The following is a 26,580-nucleotide window of genomic DNA, read 5'->3' as shown; positions in this document are numbered from 1 at the left end:
AATCGCTTCGAGGTACACACTTCCATGCTACAAACTAACTTTGTGCCAAATTTCATGAAAATCGGCCGAACGGTCTAGGCGCTATGCGCGTCACAGAGATCCAGACATCCTCCGGACAGAGAGACTTTCAGCTTTATTATTAGTAAAGATAAAAAGAATTAATAATTGTAACTTGTTTATCAGCAAAATAATGTCCCTGTAATGTATGGCTAAAGTCATTTATATTTATACCTCATTTCTATGAATACCGTCTTTTCTCTATTCGGGTAGCTCCAGTTGTCAGGAGTTTACTGAAATATAATGCTTCCTCTTTTGCAACGGAGCTTCCGCTGGATAATTCCATTCGAGAAAATTCTGAGAATGTTATATCTCTGAGGAGAAAGGATCTTTCTACACTATGAAATGCTTAGAAATGATTGAATCTTGCGAGAGAAAAGCTTTTACATTCGGAATTGTGAGAGGGGAGAATTGAATCGAAATAGTAGAAGGGTTCAAGACAGAGAAGGAGGGAGGGTTGACTAATTCAATATGGCTGTGCGTGAGAGATATCAAATGTTCGTTTCTTTTAAAGCTCACACTATTCATGCTGCTGGCAAGTTGTAACAAGTGTTAAGCAGCTAATATTTTAATACTTTACTTTTTGCGCTGAAATGTGAAAAACATGAATAAAAAGCTAAAGAAAAACAATTGGATTGTTTTTTTTCCCCCATTTTTCAAAATATTTTTTCCCGAAAGAGCATGGTCAAAAACATGGAGTAAGTTGCTCTTTTTCTCAATTTTGACTTATTTTCTCTCTTAAAAAAATTGACCTAGAAGACATTCAGCAGTAGTTTTCATTTTTGCTGTTGACGTTACAAGTGAGTAAATCGCTAGGGTTACAAGAATAAAGTTTCAGGACTGCCAAACTTCACTAAATGAATATTTTATTCCACTAACAATTTTCGTTCCGCTAATAAACAACTCACGGAGAAAAAAAATCATTAAAAGGCGTAATCTAGTCAAAAAAAAAACAACCACACGCTCTTGTGTGACGTCTTTTTTGACGTCACACAATGAAACATTTTGGTTTTAAAATCAGACATTCGAAAAAATGAATTAAGAATTAAATGATGGGAAAATAGAATTATTTTTTGTGTCCATGTTATTCTCTTTGCTATTCTATTAATTTCAGTGACTAAAAGTAGTACTTTTGACTGAAGGAAACAACCTCATTCTACTAATTCATAACGTATTTGTCGTAAATATACGTCGAACAAAATACGTAAATTGATATGTATTTTGTCGTTTTCCTCAAAATTATTTCACTTTTCTACTTTTTCATTTTACATCTTGAAACATTAAAGCTTAAAGTGGACCAATTTCCGTTATGAGTAGAGATCAAAACAATCGGGAAAAAACCCCTAAAATTTCAGGAAAAAAAAACAGAAAAAAATACAAGGAATGGGTGTGCGAAATTTCAGCTCGAGCCCTCTATTCGTCTGGGCTGTAGCCCTGTCAAAGAACACGAAAAGGTTTTTGAACAGCGATTTTCCAACTTAAATTCCTCCTCCCTTTGATGGTCCAGGGGATCGTATTTTGGTTTTCGTCGTTTGGGGCCACTAGAGATTGAGTATATCAAAAATCAACTCCGGGGGTTCTTCATGGGGCTGAGATACAGAGGGGTGAAAACCCCAACTTGTTCCATCGTTTAAACTGTAACTTATTCGCGTTTATTTTCTTTCGTCTTTCCTGGCGGCGGATTTGCTTTTGTTGGCTGCTGACGTTTGGTTTTCTTGGCTCCCGCGTCCCATGATAGTACTGCATACTTGTGAAATATTACAAGTAATCCTTTTACATATTTCTCTATGCAAGGAAATGCGCAGCAACAGCGAACCATTTTTCTTGCACTTGGGTGTTATGAATAAGAAAATTAACTTAGCGCTGGGAAAACATGATTTCTTTAGATATGGAAGACGTCGTCTGCTACGATCAACACTCGCCGTTGCTAAGATACCCACTAGTCACGTGGTTTGGTTTGTGAGTAGCAAAAGGGTTGCCATAGCTTGGTCGACTCTTATTATTAGTCTATGCATGTCATACATTGCCAAAAAATATTATCAAATTATAAATAACTAGCTGCACTGCCCGGCTTTGCCCGGTCTTACCTTGAAAATAAAAATTGTTAAGTAACGTATATTCAAAAATCAGGCTTAAACTAGTAATAAAAAAAATCATCACGCAAAATTTCCCTTCCAAATAATGAAGACAGATATTAAAATACTTTTAAGAAATTAAACACAGAAAGATGGATTTAAAAAGCGTAACTATGGAAAAACAAAATGAAGTAAGTTTAAAGAATGAAAATGTGAAAGAAAATGGTTAACAATTTGAATGGACATGAGATTTTTTGAACTTGATTTAAAAAGGCTTGTAACTTTTTTTCTTTTCGAGATAGAAGCTTATTTTTTCAACCATATGTCGAGATAGATCTGGAGTAAAAAATGTCGCTTTTTCCAATAATGTCAAAAAGAAAACGTTGGGACAATTCCTTCACTTTTTATTGATTTAATGTTTGAAGAAAGTTGTACCTTAATTTCAGCTGAGACTAAAAAAATTCAAGCTAAAAATGCAAATAACTCCCGCCCTATTTAAGTTAGAGCATTGAAACAAATTGCTTAGAACGCGGAAAATTCTATTCTTTCCAACAATATGTAATATTAATATGTGTGCAAGTAATTTTTCTGCCCCATATTCGGGTATTTATTTGAGGATTGGGCCTAAATTGGAATAAAAACGTCGATTTTTTTTTCCGAACCGGTCTGCACACCTTTCCGGGGCTAAAGAAAGATACTGTGAAAATTTCAGCGAAATCGGCCGGGTAATTCTCGAGTTTTGCGCATTGAAACAAACAGTCGTTTTTTGGAAACTTCATTTTATACTATGTAGAGATTTACTGAATTTTTGTGCTTCAACAACGAAATAATGCCGTCACGCATGCTAAGGAGCAAGTTTCATTGTTGGTAACGTCAGAGTGTTACTCAATCAGTGATTCTGGCTATTAATATGACGATTGGTTCAATTCGATTTTTTGGCACTAGAGTCTAGATAGGCTATACTGCGCCAAATCAGTGAGTTGAGGAACATCATGAAACATCTATATGAAAAAACCGGTACGTGGAAGTTAAAAAAAAAAAAGGCCTTATTGCTCCTCATCAGATGCCATCCTATGACCAATGATTCATTGATCCAATGATGATTGATCAATAATGATTGACCAATGATAAATTGACCAATGATTGTAGCTAAAAGTGCAACGTGTTAGATCTAGCTGGTGTGACTCAGCTCGAGTAGATATAGTATAATTGTAGATGTAGTTAATATTACATCTATGTTTTCAACACCGTTTCCTGTACGGTTAGCTTTCTAAATGATAATAAAAACAAATCTCGGGGCAAATGTTTGAGAAAGTTTGCGTCATGTTGCCCAAACCCGTTTTCAGCCATTATTTACTATGTTGCGTTACTGCGCGTGAGGTTTTGGTAGTGGCGCCAAACTCACACATTTTTTATTGTGTCTACAAAGAAATTTTAGGTGTGTGAGAGAGCGCTCGCTGAGATAGCATTGCGATCTTTATGGGACTGCGTCAGCAGTTCCGGGGATTGCGAGCAGGAGGCGGAGCCCCCTAGTATATTTGATAAGTTCGAAAAAATTAACAAAACTAGCACCCAGTTTGATGAACAGCCTAGCACCCAGTTTGATGAACAGTTTATATATAAGCACTGAACTAGAATGACTGCTCCTTTGTTTCTTTCTTTCTTTTTTTTTTCAGATTAACACATGCAATACTGAACTCTGAGATTGTGATTTCCTGATCCCCGAGATCATTGGGTCATGAGTCGAAAATTTATCGAGCACAACCATGCATTATTTTCTTCAATTCACTTTACTTCCGATTTGAACATTTGTACTTTTACTGTTTCTTTCTAAAAACGAAAAAAAGACAGGCAAATGAATTGGTGAATAGCAAATGCAACGTAATGCTTTCCCGGAGCAATTTGTTAGATTTTTTTGTTTTCATTCATTTCCCTTTTTATAATAAACTTTCAATATTTTGAAAAGACAACTTTATCATTCGCTTCTAAGGAAAAATTCTTTCATCCAAATCCGAAAAAAAAAGAACAGTCAACTTGATGAAATCCATCATCGTAATAGAAGCAAAAAATCTTAACTCTAATTACATTCGGGAAAAGAATTCGTTCTATTTCGTTTTCCATTCCTATCTGAAGGCTAACATCGATCCTAAAAATAGTTTAACTTTCTTTTAATGGCTGAAGATTTGCATTAAATTGACTTTAGAAAAAGTTATTCATTTTCTATTGGCATAAGAAAGATAAATTGGTTTTAAGAGTTCTTTAATCGATCCCAATAGAATTAATTTGCTCAGAATACTTAATTCTATTTTAAATAGAACTTTTTAATACATTCATGCTGTTCATGAATTTTTAATTTTTCGATCTTCAATGTTTAATGTCTGAGATATTCTTTCTTTGAAGATAAGATTTTTTATTCCTTAAAGAAAGATTTTGAGAAATAATCCTAATGACAATGATAAATGTTCAGTGTTCATTGCTGTACTGTGCATGAGAGATTTGGTAGAATATTTGTCAATCATTCCAATTTCTGTCAGATGATTGGTGTACAATTTTATTCTTGAACATGGTCGACATTTACGCCAGATTTGTTCCCGTGTTGTAATCTCTTCCCTGAAAAATGAATCAATTCTCTTCAATTATTCGAAGATTAAGATAATTATCTGAATTTTAAAGTCAAACTCTCGGCGACTTTATAGTCTTTGCAGCAAATCTCAAACGATGTTCCATTTTTGTTTCCATTAAAGCCGTTGTTTATGAACTAATTTAAGCTATCTTTTCTGCAAAATTCGTTGAAAAGAGAATAACAGATTTCTCTGATAACGTTTTCTTTCTGAAGAGATCGTTTATCTTCGCGATGGTACTTTTCTCACATGCCTAGACGTTGAGAAATTCATGTGTGTTGCAATTGTAGTCTTTAAATTCAGGGTTGTTTCCTGCCAAAGAGCATTGAATTTTCAGTTAAAATGAACTTGACTCGTTTCATTGTGGATCATGGCTCTTTTAATTTTTAACTTCAATAAACTCCGTATCGATCTGATTCTTTTCGGAGGATTGATGTTGACGCAAATTCATTTCTTTTTAAAGCTTCTACTTTTTAGAATTTTGTCAGTACAATCTATGGTGTACGTTCGCCTGAAGTAATCGGTCGACCGCGGTTAACCGGTGACTAACCAGGCGCATTTTAGTAGAGCTACTGATTAGCAGTGTTTCTTTCAGACCTTTTGCTCCGGTGGGGCATTTTGAAAGTTTGGGGGGGGGGGGGAGGGCGAAGGCATATTTAAATGGGAGGGGCATTTTTAGAAGTTCAGATGGGTCAGGAGCGTAGCAGGTTAAACCTCCCCCCCCCCCCCCCCAAGAAATAAATTTAAAATGACAAACTCTGAATGATTTTTATAACTTCGTGGTCTTGGATCGCTTAACGTGGTCTTGAATTGCTTGTTATTTTGCATATATGCATAACAGCTGAAATATTTTGAGAGATCCGATGCATCCTTTTATCCTGACTTGATGTCCAGGAAAATGTCCACTGAATCAAAACGAAAAAGCTCCTGTGCACATTGATAAAGGAGTTTTAAAATTGTTTGAAGAACATGAGGGTAGAGTAGAACATCTTGATTAGTCCTTTCCAGACTTGAATCAAGATTTTCTCTTATTTCATAGGTGTTCGTATTATTTGGTCACCCATCTGTAAATTTAAGCATATTCGCAATGCAATTGCAGAAAGTAGATTAACGAAGTTTATTTGTATTAAAAAAAATCTATCTAAACCGAAAAAATAGGAAAATAAGAAAAAAAAAGTCTTTTTTATCCACCCAGAAAAAGAATCACAATCGGTACACCTCATCTATAAAGAGTGAACTGCATTCTCTTTCGCAATTTAGTTTCTGAAAAATCAGAAAAAGCCATTTCGAGCCGAGAGAAGAATGTGATTCGGACATTTCGACTGGACCCAAATGAGTTTAGGCGGAACAGATTCTACTTTCGAATGTTTGAGAGAACTACTCGATGATATTCTTTTCTTCAGAACAGCATGCTCACTCTTTTCTTGAGCGAAGTATCGGAGAGAAATTGGAAATGGGGGACTAGAGAAGTCGTGTAGGATGTAAATTATGCGCGGAAGGAAATTTTTCGCTACACTTACCAATATGTTCTGCAGGAGCTAATTTGTTTACTTCAAGTTGTTCTACAAAGTTACTCACGCCAAGGCTGAACTCGATACCCGTTTGAGTTAAGCTTTGGTCATGCAAAGTTTTCAGTTCATGTGTGCATTTGGTTGTTTCCGAAATTTCAAAAGTCATTTTTTCTGAAAGAGCATGTTTAAAATCATAGGAATTGACCATTTAAAAAGTAATTTGACAAAGTGTAGTATTTTTTAACAATTATTTTAATCAGTGCGCAAGTTCAATTTAATTTTTGGCGCTTCTGCATGTGACATCACAAGTGATGAAATGCTATTCACTGATGCCATTAGCGCAGAGCGCAATATTTAATTTCTTTCTTTGCTCACATACACTGGCAACGATATGGTTGATAGCAAGCGTTGAGCGCAATGTTTGTTTCGCTTCTGAATTATCATAAGCTGGAAACGCGGTAGACAGCAAGCGTAAGTATTCAGCGCGCCAAAGTTCGTCAGATTTTGACCTTTTAAAAAAAAGAAAAAAAGATAGTCATAAGGATTGCCGAGAGAAGTGAAAATTCAAAACAATGGAATAACCGAGTTTCTTTCATTAATTAATCAAACATATGATGGGATTGCACCCCACAGTGATTCTACAATTGATCAATTCAAATACTGATTATCACAAATTACAACTAAAACAATGCACACTATACTGTTCGCCTCTGAGAAGTTGAGCTACGGCCTTAAACAAGTCTACATATTTCCTTCAAGGGAGAGCTATCAGTAAGAAGAGGAACTGTTTGGCGCAGAGTTGGGCTACCATTGCAATCCTTTTATTGGCGAGAAAATCACAAGATTTTACCCATCCTAGCACAGGCCCCTATACTACGCGTCGCTAGTCTGTCATATGTCACGAGCATGTCGAGGTAATCAGTGACGGGAACCCATACATTTTTCCTCTACCAAAATTCGCTCAACTCGGCTAAAGAAGTTTTCGCTTCAAAATTCAGCTCATGCCATTTAATTGAACTTTAATGCCTTGAATTCAAATTATATTTTCCGCATTCACGAATTGCGATAGGACCCTACTCGTTAGGGTTTTTGTTCCCACAAATGGAATGGATGGAAATAGAGAATTCTTTCCCGTCAGAGAATGACTGGTGATTTTCTAAATTAAGTGATGCTATGCATATCCATAAAAAAAAGATATGCTAGTTAGGATGTGGTACCTAATAAAAATATAGTTATTATTGCCAATTTTCACTCGTACACTTAACAAAGGGAATTATTAATCTGGAAATTTTGTACTTAGGTGAAGTTTTGCTGCATAAGTTCACCTATATAGTGGGTTTTCTTTTTTTTTTTTTTTTCCCCTGAAAAAATGATTTTACACGAAAAACCCGTTTTTTAAATGTAAAATCTACTTGAGGTAAGCCTCGAATGAACGCAAACAATGGTTTGTAACCAGGACGATTAAAATTAGTCTCTCAACTCAAAAGAATATCATAAACGGTTAAGTGGGAATAAATGGCAATTCGTCATTGCACAAAAAAAAAAAAAAAAAAAAAAAAAAAATGTTAATAAAAAATTAATTTGAATTTTGACATCTTAAACTCAAATTATGTTTTCCACAATTACAAATTGAGACAGGAGCCTACTCGTTGTGTTTATTGTTTCTACAAACGGCTCCTGTCCCTTGGAATCGACATTATTTATACCCAACCATCTTGACTTTACACAATCCACATTTTAGACAAAAACAGCATCCAGCATACATCAAAAAGCTCATGAAATTTAGAAAAATATGGAAATTCTACTAATTCCTAAGACAAAAAGAACATGATAAAAATACGCACAACAGAATTGTTTTAAAAGAAACGCTTCAAAGATCTCCCCTCCCTCAGGGTTCAAACTAGCTTGTGCCAAATTTCACAGCCTAAGGGCCTCCTGAACGCAGCGAGACCTCCGTTTTGAACTTTTGAAAAGTCGCTTTCAAATTCTTAGTGTCTATTAATATTTTACTCTTTAGCTCCGAGCTTAAATTGAGCTAAGCCTCGAAATTTCGCTAAATTAGAAACCCTGAAAAGTACTGTTCTAATTCTGTATGAGAAAGGTGGAAAAAGCTCAGAGTCTGATGCAGAAAAAAAAATGCTCTTTCGAATGACATAGGATGTTAAGGGGTGCGGGAAATTTTCATCCCTTCAATAGGCAATGTATGTGAAATTTTAGCTTAAAAAATTATTTACAAAAAAAGCTAATTTGAAATTTAAAAAAAAAAAAGTATGGAAAACCAGAGGCTTGAACTAATTTTGAAAAAAAATTCGAGGCTGTAGGTGCTTTAGGGTCTGTAATCTGTATCCGATACAAATTTATTACATAAAATTTTAATAAATGAAAACAAGGGATACCTCCAAAGTACAAACAAATAAAAGCGGATGAACACGAAATTAAACAAACCTAATCCTAAGAAGTTCAGGAACAAAATCAACATTTCTTTCACTAAAAACCCAAATGACCACAAAGATCTCGGAAAACGTCATTGTCCTGATGACCACTATCATCGTTTTCCTTCGTTCCGAAAAGCTGAAATGTGCCTAGAATCAATCTTTGCCTCTCAAAGTTCTTTTACGGCTCTTACTATTCCGTTATGGTAGATAAAAAATCTCATCCTTGGCTCCACGTAAGTTTTATTCCTTTTCTCTGTCTGCTCTTTTTATGGGATCATCTGTTTTTGTTTCTTACCTGCATTCCTGATTCTTTGCAATATACGTATATTGATTAAGAAGGAAACAAATTTTTGTTCAGATTGAATTTGGGGCAACGTCATTAACATCAGCACCATTTATGGCATATCTATATCTACAAGGCACGTTTTAAAAGTACCTTTTTGAAATAAAAAAGAACAAGTACAGATAGAGCAAAGAAATTTATTGGACAAAAATCTACCACACTTACGCTATTTTTCGACATTGCTCTTGGATTTTCCAAGCATTTGTCAAAGCGTGGTACAGGTTTTTGTATATCTTATTCGTAGAAAATTACCGCCTGTGAAGACAACCACTCTTACAGGTCTTTGGCTGGGAAGTTTTTGAACATCCTCTGGAACTGCCCGACCACTTTCTTTTGTTTAGCAACAACTTTCTTTTGTTTCGGCATCTAAAGTCTTTCCTCGGCGGTCGATGGCACAACATCAATGATGATCTCAGGGAACATGTTACCCCATAGTTGACTACACAGGCGGCAACTTTCTGTGAATAGGTATACGAAAACCTGTACCATGCTATGACAATTGCTTGGAAAATCATGGGGGCAATGTCGAAAAATAGCGTAAGGGTCGTAGATGTTTGTGAAATAAATTTCTTTGCTCTATCTGTACCGGTTCTTTTTTTGATTTCAAAATGATACTTACTTTAAAAACATGCCTCGTATGCACATATGAGGCAGCGAGAAGCAAAGGGACGCAAGTGGCAAAAATTAAAAATTTGGAGATAACCGGTACAAATGGTAGGTGAACCTCTCCTTTCTTGGGGCAAGATATAGTACTGGTAGCCCAGGTAGGTCCTGTTATACAGCATGCTTCAGAAAAACTTTACCATGAAAACCAGGGCCGTCTGAAGAGCAGACGGCGCCCGGAGCGAAAGTTTCCTGGCGCTCCCCCCCCCTATACACACAGAAAAATCAAGTTAGTTATAACATCAGTGCATAATACTGCCGTGGGCAGGTAAAGGGCAGTAACCGCACATTTTTCATTTTTCAATTTTTTGTATTTTTGTCATCTGTCATACAGAAGTTTTACTGTACAAGTTTGCTTTTTCGGTTTACGCTGAAAAAAAATCGCGATAAAAACATTTAATTACAACATTCCCCTATTGTTACTATTGAATCCAAAACGCGGCTCTTCTAATCTCTCGATAACTCATTTCTGCAGATACTGCGTTTACCTGCCCACGGCAGAAGACGCCTGAATGCCACATGCTTGATTTTTTTTTTTTTACATTTTAATGAACAGAACAATCAGAGGGTTATGCATAAAACAAATTAAAACACAACCAATGAATCTGTTTCTAATATTTGAAACATTAATTCCCCAAAAACTTTTCGAAAAATGAAAATGTTAAAGATCCAAATATTTATCTAGTAAAATGTTATCCCACTAGATAAAAAAACAAGCAAATAAAACTGAATTAGTTATTTATATTGATCAAACTAAGAACACGAATAAATAATTTGCAGATTATAAATAAAAAATGCATTTACCGAAGTAAATTTCATCAAAATTAAATTTTGATCTGGATTCATTTAATGATTCTTTTCCAGAGTTTTTTGGTTTTATTTATACCAACTTAACACCAGCTTTCATATATGTTAAAAACAAAAATGTCGTTCTTTTGCATCAAATATTTGTAAGTTTTAGGTCCACAAATGCTCAACAACATCGGAAATCGCTCAGAATTCCGTTTTTGAAGCTCTAATTTTGAACAATGACTGGCCCGAATATTACAAAATATGGCCTTACAATTGCGTTTTAAGACTTGAGTTTAAGAAAATATTCGTGCAAGGGTCTCCATACCGCCTTCCTTTAATATCACAAGCAATGGGTTTTTAAATGACACTTACAAAAACTTTAAGTGGAATATCCCCTGAATGTAAAACATTGCTTAAGTTTTTTGAACCGTAATTTTGAACAATTTTCCAGGGAAATGCTCGAGATCATCCTATCCATAAAATCTTCAAAGTTCGTCTAAACTTGCGTTTTTTAAACTTCAATTTCGAAAACGTGTAGGAGGAGAAGAAACTGATTTCATTCTATTAAAAAAATAATCGATCGGAAACAGTCTCGGAACTACCTCCCTTACCCTAACGTCAAAACACATGGCCTATAATCCCGTTCTTAAGGCTAAAATTGCGTTTTTAAAGCTAAAAGTTTCAAAATTTTCACCGGACATCTTCTGACCTTTTTCCAATCCGATCAAAAGAATTTTTTTTTTTTTTTTTTTGTTCTTTTACTGTGCTCTCCAAAAACTTTTTTCTGGTTGCGTCACAGCGCAGTTGCAGAATTCAAGGAAATTCGGTGGGAACTAGACAAAGGGAAAGCGCCTTTAGTTTGAATCTTAGCAGTTGTAATCTCAGAAATTATCTGCTTCAATGATACAAAGGAAACGAATGTTATGGAGACTTAAAGAGAAGAATATTTTTGTGCCCAAACTTTCGGTGCCCCCTCATTTCGTGGCGCCCAGGGCGATTGCCCCGCTCGCCCCCTCCCCTTTCGAACAGCCCTGATGAAAACTTATCTCGGACCTCATCTTTAAACGAGTTTTACTCCAAACTTTAGAGTCCACTCACATGCCTTTGTTTCACTGCCTCATATTGTCTTTGTAGTTCGACCTGTTTAAATTAGAGCCATTCTGTCCTTCATACGGCCATTTTACACGTATGCAGTTAACTCCTGGTTATCCGAGATAGGATTATCCCCCTTCGGATTATTCACGAATCAATTAAGAAGTATTCGCTGAGTTTTGTTCATCGTTCGTTCACTTGTCGTTTAATGATGTTAAGTTTCCAACTGTGCATAAAATACAAAATATATTTACTGCACTGGCATATAATTCCACTGTTTGTACGAAGTTCTTAGATTAGTAAACTTAATTTTTAAGCAAGTACAATTTTTATCTTGCCCTCATTTTGTGGTTTTCACGTACTATCCGCGGTGCCCGTGCCAACCAATTTTGTGCATAATCAGGAGTCAACTGGAGTTTACATATTTTAACTGGGAAATTGCATTTTCATGAAACACTTAAAAACTGTTATGGAAAGAACATCATTTACTTCCTTTTCATGTTTCAAATGGTGCACAATATCTATTTTGAGTAAAGAAGCTAAGTTTTCGACATACTTTTCAAATATAATTTTCTTTTTTCCTACCTCTCTTTTTCTCCTTCTCATTATTTCTTTAGAAAATTAAAACAAAAGGAAATACAAAGCATTTTTAATTTATCCAATACCTATAAACAAAATCGTTCATGTGTTTGTATTCATTGATCAAGGAACAATGTACAATAAATTCCAAATAAGATGAAGTATTCTAATGTGCGACTCGAGATGATAAAACCTAGTTTCTAATATTACGACAATCAAGAGAAAAACAAAGTCTGTGGGGGTCTTTCATTCGCATTTGAGAAATCTATAACTTTATCCGAATAAAAAGCAAGCTTTGCCCACCAGACTATTTTTTGCCAAACTATGTGTGGTAACTCCTCCCCCCTCCCCCCTTTCTCCACGGCTTATATGAACAAAGCGATTTGACTAAATCTCTCTCCTCTCAGAGTTGAGACTATTAACTAAATTCCACTCCTCCCACACCCTCACGGTTGACTAAAAGATTTCAGATAAAATTAATTAATTAGTTTTATAAATTGATAGCAATTTCAATTCGTTAGTTGTTTGAACCAACAACCTACAAAATTCCTTTCATACTTTGACATTAGACTTATATAAACTGAAATTAGCATCACGATAGAATAGGAGAGCAAACAAGGCCTCTGCTTTGCTAAAATTCAGTTATTCAGTTTAAATTTCTAAAATTATTCAAAACGTGATTCATTGAGTTATTACTTAAGTAATTTATGTGGTACTTATTCGAAAACTTAACCAGGATGGATTGAGCGTGGAGATTTACTTCGGGTGAAATGAATATTCAAAGGTGAATACGCATACTTGGTTTCGTGTTGCATTAAATAGAATGTAGAAAGGGTTATTAAATCACGGGACTTTCACTTTGATATTTTTGAAATTGTTTAGTTTAAGGATATTCAGTAAACAAATCTGGAAGATTTTTCAGAAAGCATTTTCTCTGCAAATGTATATATATATATGTATATATATAGTAGGGTGCGTCTTATAATGCACTTTTTGAAAAAAAATTGAATTTCTTATGGGGCACCCCTTTAATTGCTTCCTTTTGATGAAAAAACACCCACTTAAAAGTTTCATAGAATTTGAACAAAATTTAGAGGTTGCTACCAGCGATTAAAGTTACGTTCATTGTGAAAAAATAGAGTAAAAATATATTCTCAATTTTCTATTACAATATTTGACATCAACATGAATTTGGGTTGGTTAAGGTAAAAACATAACCCAAATACTTATTTCGTATGCATACAAAAAAATAATAAGCATTTCATGGTTGCTATGCCGTGTAATAATGTCAAACAAAAATCACGCAAAAGTTCCACTACGCCATTCATATCATTGGTTTATAATTTCAGTCTTTTATATTCACCAATATTGTAATTTTTTCCCCTTTGTTTCTAGTAATGTGAAATATACAAGCCTTTTTCTGATCCAAACTATTTGATAATATCTCTTCAAAAAAACTTGATGAAAAGACCTTAATAGTGAAAAATCTGAATGTTTGTAATGAAATCCTCTATTTTTTCCCTTTGGTTTTAGTTCTACAACATTTGCTGTTCAGTGTTTCATTGGAGGAGTTGTTTTTTTAGGTTTCTTTAAGAAAGAGGCCAATTTGGCGTTTCTGTCTTCAGAAATGACACGTAGATGTCAAGTAAAATTACTTGAAGCAACAGTTTCCTTCTTGTAAGTGAAAATGCTTTTCAACAATAAAAGATCAAATCTAGATAAACTTTATTGCAAATTATTGTTCTTCACAATCAGTCTAGGTATATTTTTAGTTACAATAGAGGCTTTAAAAAAAAAACTCACTACAGTTGATTCAGATTCTTCATGAATTTCTTTCTTTCAAATTTTTTTCTTTTCGCACAAGTTCTGTTGCCTTTTTAAATAGACATTTATTTGTTACCAATTTCGCCTTGTCGTCCTAGTTTTCTTTCAGTTAGAAATAATTTCTCGCTTGGAAGTGAAATCTTGCGTAAAGTATCATCAGCAAGAGCAAGGTCAAGCAAATAATCTAATGATGGATTCCAATAATTTTGTTTTTGATTATTGAAATAGAACTCTTAATTTTCTTTTTGAGTTCTTAACTGACAACTTGTGTTTCTAAGAGTTGCTAACTAACAGTTAGTTAGGAGGTTGAGAGTTGATTTTAGCTACAGTTAATTAACATGATTTAATAAAATATGAAATAATTTCAAAGTCAGTAACAATCTGATTTATTACTAATTAAAATTAATGGCAAAAAGATAGCATAAATAAATATTATAATAATCGATGCAAAAAAAAAAAATTAGATTGCAAATTTAGCAGCAATGGTAGCAACCTCTAAATTTTATTCAATTTTTATTTTTATGGTATGTGCCTCATGAAAAAATAACATCTTCAAAAATAAGACGCACCCTAATATATATATATATATATATATATATATATATATATATATATATATATATATATATATATATATATATATATATATATATATATATATATATATATATATATATATATATATATATATATATATATATACGTAGATCCATTCAAATAAAATTATATTTTTACTTGAATGGATCTACGTCGTTTATCGACTGGAATGAACACTGACTTGCGGGACACGGTACTGAGCTCTCACCTGGAATATTAGGTAAGACCTTTTTGAATTTCTGCTGGTGGTACGGTGGAGGACTATTATTGATAGCCATTGGCTTCTAATAGTCGAGACGAAAACCCAGTGTATAGTTTTAGGTCCTAGTTCCAAGAAATCTTGTGTTCATTTTTCGCATACGGTGCGTTTAGCCCTATGTATTCCTGAATGCTAGCTTTTTCGAACTGGACATCCTCGCTTTAGTTTTTAGTTTAAAATTTTGGTTCTGTTGACCTTAGGATGAATGTTCCACTGCTGAGGAGTTCTGGCTTCATCAACTTAGTCTTATTATTTGTTTTAGTATTCTTATTTGTTTAATTTTGTAAATCCCTTATGTGTTTATTGTTTGCACTTTGTAATATTTACCTGGCTGTTTGTTTGGCTGCCTTGCGCAACATTGGGCTTGTGGTTTACTCCATGTTATTTTATTTTATTCTTTTCTAATTTTCTTTTATTTTGTTTCAGTATATATATATATATATATATATATATATATATATATATATATATATATATATATATATACGAGGGGGGACCCAAAAGAAACCGGACTAATGGTGCGATGCCAATTCTGGATGTAGTAGAGTGTTCTCCAGCTAGATGACTCAAGTAGAGACTTTCACAAACCAGCTGTGCAAGTGGTGTCAGTTTAGTTGATAACGTCTGATCGTAGGGTTGGTTTTCTCATTTGTTGTTGCTTTCCGCCTGCGAACTCATTATGGCAGATTTAAAAAGAACAAACTGTAAAATTGAAATTTTGCTTCCTGCTTGAAAAGTCGGCAACGGAATAGCTTACCAAATGCTTCAACAAGCTTTTAAGAACGATGCTATGATCCGTACACAAGTTTCCAAGTAGTTCGGGTGCTTTAAACGTGGTAGTATGAATGTTGAACATCATGCTCGCTCTGAGCGCGCTTCAACGTCTCGAAATGATGAAAACGTTGTAAAAGTCCGCCAAAAAATCAACGAGAGTCGTCGTTTTACGATTGACGAAACTTAAGAAGAAACAAGAATGAGTTGTAGCTCGTGCTGGCGATCGGAAGAATGGTTCCTTCACCATGATAACGCTCCCATACACACAGCCTTCACTATTAACCGCTACTTCACCTCTCAGAGGTGGCTAGTCGTTCCTCGACCCCCGCATTCGCCAGACCTAGCCCCCTGTGATCTTTTTTCTGTTCCCGAGGATGAAAAAAATTGTTAAAGTGAAGCGTTTTGATGATGTAGAGGCTGTAAAAACTGCTTCGCAAAGGGTACTGGACATGGTCAAAGTTAGAGAGTTCCAGGGGAGCTTCTAACAAGGGAAAAAAGAATTAACAAGTGTATTGCATCTAAGGATGAACACTTTGAAGGAGACTAAAGAAATTTTGTGAATAAACTAACATATAAATGTTTTAGAACAAAAATCCGGTTATTTTTGGGTCCCCCCTCGTATAATATATATATATTTTTTTTTAAATTTATTTATAACATATATACATATACGTTGTTAATTGTAATGTCACACTCGTAGGTAGCACAAAGGTAAGTGTATGAAAATAACAACATGTGTGACAATACAATTAACAAATTAATAACATATCATGTAGAATATATTTAACACTTTAGTTGCGTTTTGCGCTGTTTAAATGTAAAACATTTTATTTCAAATATATATAATTATATATATATATATATATATGGATGGTCCATCCAAGGATGGTCCATCATGACCATCCTTGTTTTCCTTTTTCATCACAATTATTTTCGCTAGAACCTGCCCCCATCATCAACTCCTTACCGGTGAGGATAGTTCCTTTAAATTGTTTTCAGTCCTGTTTAACTGGTAGCTTTTGGCTCAACAAGCAACTACCTCAGTTTACAAAGTATCCCGCCAAACAGCATTGAAAACAATTTAAGGGATCTATCCTCACTGGTAAGCAGTTGGTGATGGGGGCAGGTTCTAGCGAAAATACACTCTATAACAAAAAAAAAAAAAAAAAACGCACCAAGAAGCAATCTTCCGATTGCTTTGAAATTTTGTATGCATGAGTGTTTTGACCAGATATGCAAATGATTAAAATTTGGTGTCCGATGAATGAATAGTTTAATCTCCAGTGCATCGAAACTGCGCACCCAGCAGATGTATATAAAGAGCAGTTCTTTAACAGTTGTTAAAGCTTTCGGTTTGATTGCGATTCAGATTACCTTTCAACTACTGAAAAATGCCTCGCCGCATGGTTCGTGCTCATTACAAGCAACTGCCAGTGTTTAAAAGAGGTCGCATCATTGGATTAAAAGAGGCCGGTTGGTCAAATCGGAGAATCGCTCGTCATTTGAGTCGAAGCGATGCTGCGATTCGAAGATGCTGACAAGAATGGGTGGAAAATGGCAGAATTCAGTGTCAGGATGGTAGCGGTCGACCTAGGGTCACAACAGATTGTGATGACAGACTGATTGTCCGATCAGCAGTCACAGCACTTTCAGACATTCAACCCAAACACCAGTGTCCATCATGACCATTTACAGACGGTTGGGACAACGAAATCCACGTTCGCGCCGACTGTTACGCCACCTGTCATTGACGCCTACACACTAACGAGCCACATTACAGTGGTGCATGACTCGATCAGGTTGGAGTGATGCTGACTAGGGACGTATAGTCTTTAGCGACGAATCCCGCTTCCAACTGTGTCATGACGATCATCGATGACGTGTTTGGAGACACCCAGGGCTGAAGGGGGGTCCTGGTTTCACTTTTACACGCCACACTGGCCTTCAACAAGGCATTATGGTCTGGGGTGCCATTTCCTTTGATAACTGGACCCCTTTGGTCGCAATTAGAGGTACATTTACTGCATAGTGGTATGTCGTCGACATGCTAAGATCTGTTTTGCTGCCGTTCCTTTTGCAGTACCCTCAGCTGGTTTTCAGCAGGACAATGCCAGATAACATACGGAACGTGTTGCTATCAACTGTCTGCAAGCTTGTCAAACTCTTCCGTAGTTTGCCAGATCGCCAGATCCCTCTCCCATCGAGCATGTCTGGGATATGATGGGATGGCGATTGCATCTGGCAAAGAATGTTGACAACCTCGTCCGACAATTGGAGCGAATTTGGCCGGAGATACCGCAGGACACCCTCCGGGAGCTTTATCGGTGTTTGCGACGCCGTGCTTCAGCTTATATCCAGGATAGTTGCTGGTCAATACTTTGTTGAACTTGTTACTGTAACTCTGACATAAATTATTCAGTTGTTCTGAGAATTCAATCACTTACTATTATGTGCATTGTCTTCCTATCCACCAATTTTCGTCTCAATCGGATCACTCCTTCTTGGTGCGTCGATTTTTTTTTTGTTATAGAGTGTAGTTGTGATGAAAGAGGAAAACAGGGAGGCTTTCCTCCATTCAAATTATTATTCAGTGCTTGATATCAGCTTTCTGTAACAATGCTTCGATCCATCGCGCTTAACCATGCTCACCACAACTTAATTACACACAAAAAATTTGCTCAAAATCGGTTCGGCCGTTTAAAAGCCTTATGGCGACAAACGTCCGCACAGAAGGTTTTTATATATTAAGATAAAAGTTTTTGTTCAAAAGATCGGACCGCTAATCGGTAGGATTTGGCTTCGCTCACTGATCAGAGCTGGATTGCAGTTTTTTCAGCCGCATTTTCATTGAGGCTGATAACAATGGAAAAACGAACAAATGAATTGTTAATAAACAAAGTAATTTCAAGGCTGAACTTAAGTAAGAATATGTTTTAGGATATTTTTGAAAGCTTTTTTTTTTTTTTCACTCTATAAGGTAACGCACCAGTAGTGGTAACAGTTAAGGATATTTTGTGTGTTTTTTAAACCATGGATCTACAATATCAATACTAATTTCAAAACTCAATGAGCGTATTATAACCCAACTCTCCCTTAATCGTCCCATTTTACAAAAATGCCAGAATTTCAATTTGTTCAATTTTTTATTAATTTTTTCCTAAAGCTCGAATTTGATCCATTAGTGGCCACTCCAAAATCTGAGATTTTCAGTAGTGGTCACATGCATGAGTCAGTAGTGTACATCTGACATCTTTTCCTTTGAATCCATATTACTTGCTTTAAATTCAAATAACTGATGAATAAAATTGATTCAATATGATAGTTACATTAAGTACCAATGTTAAGTGAAATCCCATTACAACGAATACCAATACAACGAAATATTCGTTTCAGCGAAAGAACTTTTCAGTCCCGACTTCATTTCTCTTGCGCTACAGGAATTCCATTACAACGAAATTCCCGTTACAACGAACAAATTTTGCGGTTCCTTGAAGCTCGTTATAACGGGATTTCACTGTACTAATCACATTTTTATAGTACATTTCCTATTTCCAAAGTACATAAGTACTTAGGATAAAAGAAATAGTTTTTAATAGAAAATTTGCATTAGCAATTTTTGTACGCTAATTTAAAAAATAAATTAAAAGAAAATGCATGTACTTATATAAGTATTATACACATAAACTTTGGTAAGTATGAACTGAATAATTACCATCACTTCAAAAATATTCATAATTAATTATAAGGTAAGCACACTATTCAATATAATTCTAGGACAGTTTGTTTTCTACAACTTACGAAGGCACATCAATGGATATCGGATATTGGTAACATAAGTTTTCAATGCTACTAAAGGCAGGGTGTCCGCGCAACTGGAAAGTCATGGAATTCGGCTATGATCGAAAATGTTCATGGAAAGCCATGCTTTTCGGCTAAAAAATGCTCAAAATCATGGAAATTGTCTATTGGTCATGAATTTTGAGTTCAAGAACATTTTGAATATTTATCGAATTCTACGCATTGGATTAAACATACACATTTTGGCTAATTTTTACGCTGTTACTCGTCAATCCCAGTTTTTCACACATTTCGAAATCCGATTGCATCCACTTTTCTAATACTCGCTCGTTTTTCTTTTCATGAGATTTTACCATTTGTACAGTTATAATTATGTATTTAGCATTATTTTTAACCCTCCTTATATGTCTCATTGAGTATTTGAGGACTTTTAGAATTCTAACTTTTGCCGATCGCATTCAATGAGAAAATGTTAATTCATCCGTTTTGATTCAAGAGACTCATAAAAATTATCATTAATTCTCAGCTGTGTCTTGAGTTAATGAAGATTTTAGAAAATAAAATCAGTCTGAAGAATTAATTACGAAAGTTTGGACATCGATAAAATACAGAAATCAGGGAATTTTCAAAGGTAATTTTTTTTAAAAAAATCCGTAAATGTTACATATTTCACATATTCGGAAGTTTTACAATATTTGTAACCTTTCCTAATACTTTAGCTGTAAATATCTGGTATTGTCTGGTAAATTAATTTTTAAGTACTTTGATTTAATATTTTATTTTTTCTGATTATTTATGTTATTTATTGCAAACATAATTTTTATAAGCACTAAATTATTGCTAGTCACAGATATTTTAGAAAACTGTTAGTAGTACAATGCTCGCATTTTGTTATTTTTGTATTCGGTTCGTCCCCCTTCCCAAAAATTTTGAATTTCGGGTGCTCCATATTAGCAGTCATTAATGAATATGAATCAGTAGATTATTAATTGCAAAACACATACTTACTGACATGATTTAAAGACTACCAAGAGAAAAATGGTTCCTTAAACAAGCTTCATAACTGAAAATTTTATATATCATGGCTTTTACTGATTTTACAGTGTGTGACTTACTTCTGATAAGAAAATCTGTATTTTCAAGAAATGATTTCTTAAACCTAAGAAGTTAAAAATTATCTGCTTTGATTAGAAAAGGGATTACCTAGATCAAATATTAGGTCCTTCCCCTGCATTTTTTTTTTTTTACCTGCTCAGCAGGCAAGTTGCAATCGGTTCTAGTTGAATTTTTCTCCTCTATATATACTAGCGCGCCAAACTCCTGTTTCTTTTTTTTTACCAACAAGCTATTTAACAATTTTTTCCCTCTGTGATATGCGCCCCTCGGCAGGGGCCTAGGGGATGGCGTAATGAGTAATCCTGACCTGTTCATACAAGAGGTAAACGCACCTAGCAGTTGACACAGTGAAGCATATTTTGTATCTTCTTTAAACTGTGGGGCTACAGTATTAATTACCATATTTAAAACTCAATGAACATATTATAGCCCTATTCTTCCTCAATTGTCCTATTTTTTCAAATGCCAGAATATCAATTTTTCAATTTTTTCCCAAATCTGAAATTTGATCCATCAGTGACCATTGTTCATGAATCAGTAGTGGCCACTACTAGATCACACAATAATTTTGCATTAGAAATGAGGCAGGTTATTATGTAAAGAGATTACAACCTATTAAAAGGAAAATCGAGATGATTTATGAAAAACTTTCCTAATTCAGTAGTGGCCACTCGGTGGCCACTTTTGAATTTCCTAACATTTTTGATACCAGTAGTTTCCACATAAACTGTCAGCAGAGAAAACAACTATTGGAAGTTGAAAACATTCCAAACATGATCTTTCACATTTCATAACATGGTTACAGCTCTAAAAATATTATTTTTGAGCATTGTTCTATTCATAACACAACTCAATGTTTTTATACCTCGTTATGGAGAAGCGTTAGAAAACAGCTGAAAAAACATGGACAATCCAGACTACCGTACTAAATAATTTATAACAGTTTTCCATGATGCTCTACCAACTCCTCCTTGAACTGCTCACTACAATATAGTCTGAGCTCTATCTCTAGCAAATTTGAATTAATTGAGAGACCTGGAATCCTTATTTTTCAAATTTTAACCTTAAAGTGGCCACTTCTGGAGCAGTGGCCACAACTGGTGCATTTACCTTACTTATTACCCTTTACTCTTTTTATGCACAATACATTTATATGAAAAGAAAAGTGAATGCTAGTTTTTTTTTTTTTTAATACGGATAGGTAACAGGTAAATATGTTTTAAATTTCAAAAAGTTTCCCCTTTTCGTTTAGAAAAAGAAGTAAGCGGTATACAGCTTTTCACGAATAGCTTTTACTACAGTTGCTCCCAAAAGTGTTCGTACACCTACGATTTTAATTGAAATAGGACTCTATCCATTGGTTAGAATTAATATTTCGAAACAGGTATTTAATTATAAAGATCTATGATCAATTTTCAACAAACCTACATGATTTTTTTTTTTAATACTAAAACTAAATTTTTAAAAAATCAAAAACGAAAAAGTGCCGGAAATTTTATCTCACAAAAGTCTTCGTACACTATAAAAAATGTCTACATATTATTAAACAATCTAACTTTTTATTATGGTATTATTTAGTAGAATATCATGCAGCATCAACAACACCTTTTAAACGTCTGGGAATAGATTTCATTCTTTTTCTTTCTTTTTTTTTTGCGTAATTTTTGAGTAAGTGTTCAACCACACTTCGAGTCTTACTGTTTATAGCTCTATATTCGTTTCAAAGCCGTAGTTTCGTAATCTAGCCTCCAGATGTCTCTAAATATGTTATATTAAGTTCAAATCTGGAGATTGAAGGGGTATTTTCTAAACTTTAGGACAATTTTTGAGGTACTAGACGCAAACGTTGAAAACCATGTGCTTCTTATCGTTATCTTGATTTAAAAAAAAGTTGTTTCCGATGACCAAATTTTTGACTAAAAGTTTTAAATTGTTTTTTTAAAAATTTAAATGAATAGCAAGATACATTATTTCATCAAAAAATTCCAAACTACCTCTGATGCTGATATGCACCCTCACACAGCAACAGCTTCACCGTCCTGATTAACTGGTCAACTGAGTTCTGAAGATTAGGTTCCTAATTTTTTCTTATATTTACAATTATACAGCAATTTAACCAAAAATGTTAAATTCAATTTCAGCTGTAAGTGAGACGTAATTCCAAAAAGTTTTGAGCTTATTTATCATTGATTTTGCGACGAAAAGTATAAGCTTTCTGTTTTTCGCACGGCCAAGAAAGTTTCTGCCGGATGAGGTCCCATTTAATCCAACTTATCAGAGAACTTGGCGAACAATTTTAGGTGAAAATTAAATGCAAAAATTTTCATTTAACTCTTTTACAGCACTCAAATGTGTATTTTTCACAACATTTTTAACTATAAATCTCCAATCACGCTTTGTCAACTGTGCCGGCTGACCTTTTCTTACCTTGTTTTCGGTCCGATTCTTTTCTTTAAAGCATTTTATCAAGCACTTTACTATAGAATGGAATAAACTAACTAATTTGGAGACATTTCAAACCAATTTACTGCTACTGTGAGGAAAAAAACTCAAATTTCGAAAGGTGTTTGTGATTTTTACGAATACCAGCCATTTTAAAGTAATAAGCACAATATTAAGGAATAAATAAACAAAAAATTAAAGCCAAATGACTTTTAAGGGTCAACACAATGCAAAAATAATTATAAAAAAAAACGACATAGGATAATTTTAATCATGAATATGTTCGAAAATATTTGAGTGTACGATCACTTTTGTGGCGTATTATTTCTCTGTCTCTACGTTTTTTGACCCATTTCATAAAGAAGATCCGTCAATATTTTGAAAAAACTACAGGGTTTTATTTAGAATGACATAGGAATGATGTGAAAAAATATTGGACTTGATATTTGAATTTAGTTTCGGGTTACTTCGGTTTTATTAAAAAATTTCAAAGTGTACGACAGAGTTGGGCAAATTTTAATTGCATGAACAATTAAAGTTAACAATTGATTAATTGGTAAACGTATCCACAACAACTAACAATTGATTAATTGTAATTGTAGAAAATTACAATTAACGATTAATTAATTGTTAATTGCAGTTTATTACAGTTAACAATTAATTAATTGTTAATTGTAGTTTGCTACAGTTAACAATTGTCAATTGTTTTGTGAATTTTAATCAAAACTAAATCTTTAAAAAATTACTGGTTTTGTATAATATACTGTACAGGCGACAGGTCTACCTGGGACGTGGACGCTGGATGAGTACCATATTACTATCTAACTATTTAAATTCACATGTTAGCAACTAAGAAAAGATCAAGGCTCAACAGTAACTTTATTACGAGCTATATTTACTGCAGCATATGACTTTTCTCAAAAAACCTTATGGCTCCAGCGAAATTTCCTCAGAAAAAGTATATTTCAATTATAAAAATTCAAAAAAAAAAAAAAAAATCCTTTTTTTTTTTACTGATAAAAGTCTAAATAAAAGTCTAAATAACATCTGAGAGAAGTTTCAGAAATGTATCTTAATTATGTACATGATTTTAAAAAAAAAGTAATAAACAGAGTGGTCTCTGAGACCTAACGCCCCCTGTTATGTCTTTCTTTCTCACCTCCCCTGTTATGGGTTAAACTAAAACAATGATTCACACAAACTTAAAACACTTAATTAAAACACAAACATTTACGTGTGGAAAAAGCTTGCCTAGACGAGACTAGTTCACGCGGCGAGCAAGCAATCAGCACTGAACGAAAATACGACATTGAATAATACTTTTGACTCTGTACCCCGGGTTATACCTATTGATACATTAAGTTAATTATTAGTTTTAATTGTGTCATAAAACAATTAAAAATATTTATTGCAATTATTTTAATTGTGAGAAACGATTAACGTACATTAATCCAATTAAATTAATTGCAAAGTGCAATTAATAGTTTAAATGCAATTAATTTAATTGCAATTGATTTAACTGCAATAAATTTTTTAATCAATTAACAAGGCAATGGAAAAAATAATTGATTAATGCCCAACACTGGTGTACGAACACTTTTGGGAGCCACTGTATATCGACTCTATTTCTTCTTCGCTTAGTTTTTAATTTAAATTTTATTGATTGCTTTAGAACTGTTAAGATATTAAGATCAATTGAATTTTTTTAGTGTTTTAATAAAGAAATCATGTACTTATTTTGTTTCAAACTTTTTAGTTTTTCCATTTTAAAGTTTATTTTAGGCAAAACTTTTTGAAATTTAAAACATATTTACCTGTTACCTGCTCGAATTTCAAAGTATAATTTTTAACCCCCGACACACAAAGGAAGGGGATTTTAAGTTTGACGTGTCTGTGTATTTTTGTATCTGTGTGTCTGTCTGTGGCACTCTAGGACGGATGGACCGATTTTGAAGAAAAAAAAAATTGTTCTAGAGTGTTCTTAGCTAGGTTGCATCTTTGGATGACAGTAATTAACGAAGATATTAATTAAAAACCTCTAAAAGTTTTTTCTTGATTTTTGCACTGAAAACATAGTTAAAAAATTAAAAACTTAATATCAAAATAAAGAAAAAAAAATTTCCGCGTCTGATAGAATGGGTTTGGAACTTCCATGTTTTCGAATTATAACGTTTTTTTAAGCAGATTTTAATAACGGCTAAGCCTTTATTCACGCGATTGATGACCGAATTCATTGTTGACAGACAAGGAAATTAAAAGCAATGATTTTAAATTTTTATCTGTTGCCAGTTTCTATTTAATAGCAAATAAAATACTTGACGTTGATTTTTAACAATATAAGGCTTTTAAAGGGATTTTCAATTTTCCCTCTTAATTCTACAGTTGCGACTCAGTCGAGTTTTTTTTTTTTTTTTTTTCAAAGTTTTAGTTTTACATGGTACTTGTTCCAAAATGCAGTCATGTAAGCAAACGAGCTCGTGAAACATTTCAGCAACGAAATCATCTATAAAATATAAATAAGAACATCTATATGAAAGGCTTATATTTATCTTATATAACAATCTGTTTTATCATATTTATGTACTAAATAGTAACAAACTGCCATCTATTAATGAGTCGATACACAAATTAACACCACACTAGATGCAGTTACTGTTCTGGTATGCTGTTTCTCGTATAGTGTTGCACAAATACGCTTGCGCAGTACGCTATCACGAGCAAACGGAATGCCCAGAATCTACATTGCTTAGCTTCAACCATAAAATTAGTTTATTGACAAAATTAACATTATACGTACTACTATTTTGCATTGTTTTTGGCAGCAACTTAAAACCGGAAGTCAAACGTAGGGATCATGACGGAGAAAGTAATTGAAGAAATATTATTAAAAAAATATATCTATAGAACAAACTGAGGCATTTTCTTCAAATAGCATTGATACGTATATCAAAAGTTTGTTATCAACAGGTACAGATGGATTAAAATACTATTTTGTTTGGGTACAGTCGGAAAGTACTCAACATTAAAACTGCTACCCAAGAGATTGCAGATGTATGCAGAACTCAAGATTTACATTCTTTTTATCTCTAAATGTGTAAACATAAAGTAATCTGAAACATATAATTGTAGTAGAAAACGAATTGTCTTTTGGCAATTCGTTTTAAAATCAAGACTGCAGATCCATCTTTAAAACAATTTATTTCCTGTCGTAACCTTTTGTGAGATATTTAACTCAGTATCTAACACTGCATACTTCAATAGCAATCTAGGACGTTATCAACTAAAATGTATGCAAATGTTATTCTAAAAGAGCTTTCCATTTAAAAGATGGATTATCAAGGAGAATGAATTTTACGTTACACAAGTGTGCTTACAATGAAGTCTTTACCTCTTCAAAGAAAAAGGAATTAAATTTATCCTGGCGTACTCGAAGCTTTGTAATGAAGCACTTCACCTTTCATAAAATAGTACTTTTAAGAACTAAAACCTTAAGTTTAATTGCTAGAGACGTAACTTAAAACTGAACAAGACAACTCACTAACTTGAGTAGTTTTAATTTTCATTATTTCAACTTGCATAAAAGAACATTTTAATGCTGCTTT

This window comes from Uloborus diversus, chromosome 1 (genome assembly GCF_026930045.1).
Source record: "Uloborus diversus isolate 005 chromosome 1, Udiv.v.3.1, whole genome shotgun sequence".
Lineage (NCBI taxonomy): Eukaryota > Metazoa > Arthropoda > Arachnida > Araneae > Uloboridae > Uloborus > Uloborus diversus.
The sequence above is the reverse complement of the archived record's forward strand: the minus strand, read 5'-3'. Positions refer to the sequence as shown.